The sequence below is a fragment of the Delphinapterus leucas genome, chromosome 6, assembly GCF_059928025.1.
Source record: "Delphinapterus leucas isolate spDelLeu-1000000601 "Yukka" chromosome 6, BTC_Dleu_Yukka2, whole genome shotgun sequence".
Lineage (NCBI taxonomy): Eukaryota > Metazoa > Chordata > Mammalia > Artiodactyla > Monodontidae > Delphinapterus > Delphinapterus leucas.
This window is the reverse complement of record NC_143134.1, coordinates 117517317-117523852: the sequence shown is the minus strand read 5'-3', so window position 1 is coordinate 117523852 and position 6536 is coordinate 117517317.

The window sequence follows — 6536 nt, the reverse complement described above, 5'->3', positions numbered from 1 at the left end:
AATGGTGGTCGCCAGGGGCTGGGGAGTGGGCAGTTAATGTTTAATGTGTACAGAGTTTCAGCTTTGCAAGGCAGAAAGAGATATAGAGATAGACAGTGGTGATGGTTGCACAGCAATGTGAATGTACTTAATGCCACCAAATTGTACACTTAATGATGCTTAAAATGGTAAATTTTATGTGTATTTTATGTATATTTTACCCTCAAAAAAGCTCCACACAGAAAAACAAGCATACTCTTTCTTAACCTTCCATCTCTCTCCAGTTACTGCATTTCTCTGCCTCCTTTAAAAGTAAAACTCCAGGCTTCCCTGGTTGCGCAGTGGTTGACAATCCATCTGCCAATGCAGGGGACATGGGTTCAAGTCCTGGTCCGCGAAGGTCCCACGTGCTGAGGAGCAGCTGAGCCCGTGTGCCACAACTACTGTGACCGCGCTCTAGAGCCCGTGAGCCACAACTACTGAGCCTGCGTGCTGCAGCTACTGAAGCCCACGTGCCTAGAGCCCGTGCTCCACAACAGGAGAGGCCACCACAGTGAGAAGCCTGCGCACCGCAACAAAGAGTGGCCCCCGCTCTCTGCCACTAGAGGAAGCCTGCACGCAGCAACGAAGACCCAACGCAGCCAAAATTAAATAAATAAATAAATTTATTTTTTAGAAAAAGAGTAAAGCTCCTGGAGAGATTGTCTCTAGTCGCTGCCCCCAGTTCTCACCACATGCTCCCTGGAACCCACTCTAATCAGACACTCACTCTCCACTGCTTTCCAGGAGCCGCTCCTGCCAAGGTCAAGGACGACCTCCGCCTCTTTAAATCCAGCGGCTCCTTCTCAGCAGGGTCTGACACAGCCGGTCACTGCCTTCTCCTGGAACAGCCTCCTCCTCCCTCCCTGGCTCCTTCTCAGCCTCTTTGCTGGAGCCCCTCCTCCCCTGCTCTCCTCCGTGGTGCCCACAAGCTCCGGGCAGCTCTACTCTCGGCCCTCACTCGCTCCTTGAGCATGTCAGTCTGAAATCACATGGCTTGAATCCCATCAATCTGTCATGCTGCTGGTGCCCACATTTATGTTACCTCTCACCGGACCTTTCCCATGAACTCCATTCCTGAATATCTGATCTTTAGCGTTTCCACTTCCATGTTGAGCTGGCATCTCAAACCTAACAGATCCCCAGACTGACTGCTTATCTTCCCCTGCACCCTGCTCTTCCCCAGAATTCCTCACTCCAGTAACTCACAGTTCCACCCTTCCACTCGCTCAGGCCAAAATCCTAAAAGCCCCCTTTTCCTCACACCCCATATTTAACCCATCAGCAAATCCTGCTGGCTCTACCGTCAAAAGACTGTTGTTTCCAGAATCTGACCCCTTCCTTCCTCCCTCCCTCCTTCTCTTTCTTTAGTTCCCCATCTGGGATGAACCAGTGCCCCCTGCAGTGGAAGCGTGGAGTCTCAACCACTGGACCTCCAGGGAAGTCCCAGAATCTGACCATTCACCTCCGTCCACCCTTTTACCCCCTCATTTTGCTGTACACCTGAAACATTGTAAATCAACTATACTTCAGTTTAAAAAATGCTATTTATAAAATTTAAAAAAATATATGTATTCGGCAGGGAGGGGAGGGAGGCCCAAATTTTATGAGCTTCAGGTCCCAACCCTTTTTGGCCTCGTGGCATGCAGGATCTTAGTTCCCCAACCAGGGATCAAACCCGTGCCCCCTGCCGTGGAAGCATGGAGTCTTAACCACCGGACCGCCGGGAAGTCCCTGGGTCCCAACCCTTTTTCATAAGTGCCGGCACTTACCACCATCTGAAGAATGATTTATTTTTTTATTTGCTTTTTTGTCTGTCTCCCCCACCTTAGATGAATGAATATCAATACCCAGATAACCGCAGTTTTCAAGGTAACGAATTTTCTCTTCTTACATTCCCCAGCTCACTCCCCTCACCCCACCCTATTGCACCAAGAATGTTAGCTCATTAAGGCCCCACTTTGAGCTGTAAGGACCTTGCATTCCCAGGGGAGCCAGGAATGTGCTTAGAGCGCCCAAATCTATCACCCTAGCAATGAGCTGACATTTGCCTATTTCGTTAGAGTCATTAATCCAGCTTTTATATCTATGATCATTTGTGAAGTGGCCACGGCAGGTATTATTTTACCTACTTTATAGATGAAGAAGCGGAGGTCTGGGGAGGTCCCGCCACTACCAGCCCAGCCTCCTGCATCTGTCTACACGTGGCATGGCCTGCTGAGCTTTAGCTCTGGCCATAGAATAAAAACAAACAAAACCCCGTTCCCACCGCCGCATCATCAGCTGATCTCTTCTGCAGTATCCAGTCAGACCCTGAAGTCAGACCCTGAAGTCAGACCCTGACTAACCCCCTCCTTCAAGCGCTTCAGCAGGAGGCGTGGGACTCATCTGGAGGTGCGCTGCGTAACCAGAGGGACAGACATTAGTTACTCCAAGAAGTTTCCCTCTTGGTGAGACCTGGATCGGGATGCTTTCGGGGCAGTGGACATTGACTAAGACAGACAAGCATCAGGTGGGTGGGTGGCCGGGTGTGATGGGTGGGGTGGTGGGCTGTCCCGGGGCCTTCCAGCCCCCTTGTGGTCTGCAAAGCAGCCTGTGGCCCCCTGCCCAGCAATCTTCTCCAAGTAGTCCCCGCCCCCAACCCTACAGGTACTTCCTGAGCCCCTAGTAAATCAGAAGCGAGAAGAGCCCTAAGATGGCAAAACAGGCCAATCTCCTTCCGGGCAAACCAGCTGGGCAGGTCTGCTGGTGCCAGGGTGGAGGTCGGAGGAACAGAGCTAGCAAATGCCTGGGCCTAGGAGAAGGCTCTGGGGAGAAGCCAGATACAATCTCACCTAGGTTTGATCCAGAGCTGGCTCTTAGGGTCTGGTGGCTCTGTAGATGGGTTTGAAGATGGCTGGTTTGGAGGCAGGATTTGATTGGATGTTATTCCTGGTGGTTAGAAGCAACCTGTCAACCATCCAGGAATGCTCACCGGAGAGGCCAGATATCAAAAACACCTGGGGAGCTTGTTACAAAAAATACAGGCCTGCCCCCCTACCAAAGCAGAATCCCTAGGGAGGAGTTAGGGACCCATATCTTTTTCTTTAAAAGCCCTCTCAGGTAATTGTGACACTCAAGAGGTTTGGAAATTATTACCTGGTCTTTAAAGAGAATGACTGTGGGGACTTCCCTGGTGGTCCAGTGGGTAAGACTCCACGCTCCCAATGCAGAGAGTCCGGGTTCAATCCCTGGTCGGGGAACTAGACCCCTCATGCATGCCGCAACTAAGACTCGGTGCAGCCAAAATAAATAAATAAATAAATATTAAAAAAAAAGAGAGAGAGAATGATTGTGGAACTTCAACCTTGGAGTTGGCCACTTAGCTTTGTTTCCTTGGGAAAGTGACTTAACCTCTCTGAGCTTCATTTGCCTCATCTGGAAAATGGGGCTAATGATGTACCTCTTAGGGCTGCCATTGGAAATACTTGTTGTAGTCATGCTGAGCTCTAGGCTTGGGGCCTGGCACAGAGTATGTGCTCCCAGTGTTGGCTGCTATGAGTATCATTGCCGCTGAGATCCTCTGGGATTCTGGAATGAACACGAGAGGCTGAGGGAGCTAAAGGCCAGGAGAGGATCTGCTCCTGTTAAGAGTTCCCAATGTTGGGGATGAGAGGCTCCCTGGGAAGGGAGCGAAGTCTCCTGCTCAGAGGAATTAGGAGAGAGGTGCCAAGGCCAAACTCAAGGTAGAGGCCTCTAGGTCAGGGCCTTGGGCAGGTACAACTTCGAAGAAGCACAGTGAAGATAAGAAGCACAGTGAAGCTAAGACCTTGGGCTTAAAGGCTCAGAGTTCTGGATTCAAGTTCTGACTTCTTTTATTAATGTATGACCTTGGGTGAGACTCAAGAGAGGCTGAGCCTTGGGCTTCCCTGGTGGCACAGTGGTTGAGAGTCCGCCTGCCGATGCGGGGGACACGGGTTCGTGCCCCGGTCCGGGAGGATCCCACATGCCGCGGAGCGGCTGGGCCCGTGAGCCATGGCCGCTGGGCCTGCGTGTCTGGAGCCTGTGCTCCGCAATGGGAGAGGCCACAACAGTGAGGGGGCCGCGTACCGCAAAACAAACAAACAAACAAAACAAAAAACATTAAAAAATCTCAAAATTTAAAAAAAAAAAAAAAGAGAGAGAGGTTGAGCCTCGGCTGGGAGGAAGACAGCTCACCATCAGCCAGGCTCTGGAGCCAGACGGGCTCAGCTGCTTCTTGGAACTGTGACCTTGAGCAAGTTACTCTGCCCCTCAGACCTCAGTTTGGAAATGGGGATACTCCACCTAACCACACTCTGGTTGGGAGGTGCCAGTGAGATACTGCCCATGAAGCACTCATCTCCCTGCTGACCCACAGGGTTTCAGAAATGTTAGTTATCTCCATCAACCCTTCTCTGGGGAAACCTTCAGCTTGTGACTGGTTTGAATGGTGGCCATCACCTTTCATCTGGTGACAACACCTGACTTGACAGTACCCAGAGCTTTCATCACAGAGCCTCCAGGCATCAAGGTTGCGGGCCCCTCAGGCACCACTCTTCCATAACAGACGCCCCCGATCTGGCCTTCCTCCCCTCTGCAAATTGTCCTCTGTTTCTGAGCAAAGCTAAAGTGGGGTGTTATTTGGTGACACTGCCTCGATGAGGTCAGGCTGCCCGGAAACGACCCCTTTCTGCCCTCAGGGATGAGAATACAGGCTGTATTTCATTAGTGTTTTGAACTCTAGTATGTACCAAATGATGAATGTTTTGGAGTAAGGTTTACACTGGATGTGATCAAACAATATTCCTGCACTCACAGTGTCAGTTGCCCTTGGTAGCCTGTTTCCTAGCACCATCAGGGCACGCCCTGACCAATGGCACGTGTCACTATGCACATCTCACCACCAGTTGGCTCCTTACTGCCCGGGGTGGCGGTTGGGGTCACTTCAGACTCTGGGAGAGGTGCTGCCATAGAGAACCCCCTCTTCTATGTGGGGCATTCTGAGGATCTTGTCTGTGGCCAGTGGCTTGGCAGGACCAGACCTTCCCAGGCAGAGCCCTCCCAGGGGCAGCTTCCCCAGCAGCTGGACGCATCTCTGAGCAGACACTGCCCCCTTGAGGCCTCTGCTTGCCATCACACCTGGGAGCGCTGACTTCACACAGAGGGAAGTGGACCCAGATGCTTTCCAAGCATCCTCCAGGGGTGCCTTAAAATTGGCCCCAAATGCAAAAGTCTTTGGAGCACTGGCAGTGTATTCATTCTCAATTTGAGAACCTGGAATCTACCTTAGTGCCTTTTGTTGCCTTCCAGAAGAATGCAACTCTGGGCGATCATCAGAAAACAAGCGCATACCCACAGGAGGTCTGTAATTTGTAAAGAGGCAGGGGGATCTCCCTGACGGTCCAGTGGTTACGGTCCAGGGGTAGGGCTCTGTGATCTCACTGCCGAGGGCCCGGGTTCGATCCCTGGTTGGGAAACTAGGATCCCACAAGCCGCGTGGCAAGGCGGAAAAAACGAAAAACCGTAAAGAGGCAGGGATTTTAGGGAACTAGTGAGAAGTGTCCTTGCTTTCTAGTAACATTTGGAATTACGGCTGGAATTAGGGTTGAGGATAAGGTTAGAGTTAAGCAAAATGACTAGTATAGAGTTAAAGAGGGAAAGATATCTTGCTATAAGTTTTTTTAAATATAAATTTACTTATTTATATTTATCTTCGGCTGCGTTGGGTCTTTGTTGCTGTGCACTGGCTTTCTCTAGCTGCGGCGAGCGGGGGCTACTCTTTGTTGCGGTGCGCAGGCTTCTCATTGTGGTGGCTTCTCTTGTTGTGGAGCATGAGCTCTAGGTGAGCAGGCTCAGTAGTTGTGGCACGTGGGCTCAGTAGTTGTGGCTCATGGGCTTTAGAGCACAGGCTCAGTAGTTGCGGCATGTGGGCTCTGCGGTGCGCAGGCTTCAGTAGTTGTGGCTCGTGGGCTCTAGAGTGCAGGCTCAGTAGTTGTGGTGCAGAGGCTTAGTTGCTCCACGGTACGTGGGATCTTCCCGGATCATGGAAGATGATCATGGATCGAACCTGTGTCCCCTGCATTGGCAGGCGGATTCTTAACCACTGTACCACCTGGGAAGCCCTCTTGCTATAAGATTTGAAATTAGCTACCAAAACGAGGTGGGAGAAATAAATAAAATAAAAGGAAGGATGAATTAATTACAGGAAGGTCAACATTAACTAGCTAGATTGAGAACTAAGAGAGTAAGAAGTGGTGGAGGTGTAGAGACGTGGTCCTACAACTGTGGTACTGACGACAGTATAATAACATTGCATGCTGTATAGGGAAGTGGGAAAAAAAGGGGAAAACCACCAATAATCCTACCATCTTAACTAAGCATTATTATGGTTCATTCCCTTTGTTTTTGCTTCCTACATATCTGCTTTTAAAGTCTTTATTGGATTTTTTTCAAATCATAAGAGTTAAATTATAGGGACTTCCCTGGTGACACAGTGGTCAAGAATCCGCCTGCCAATG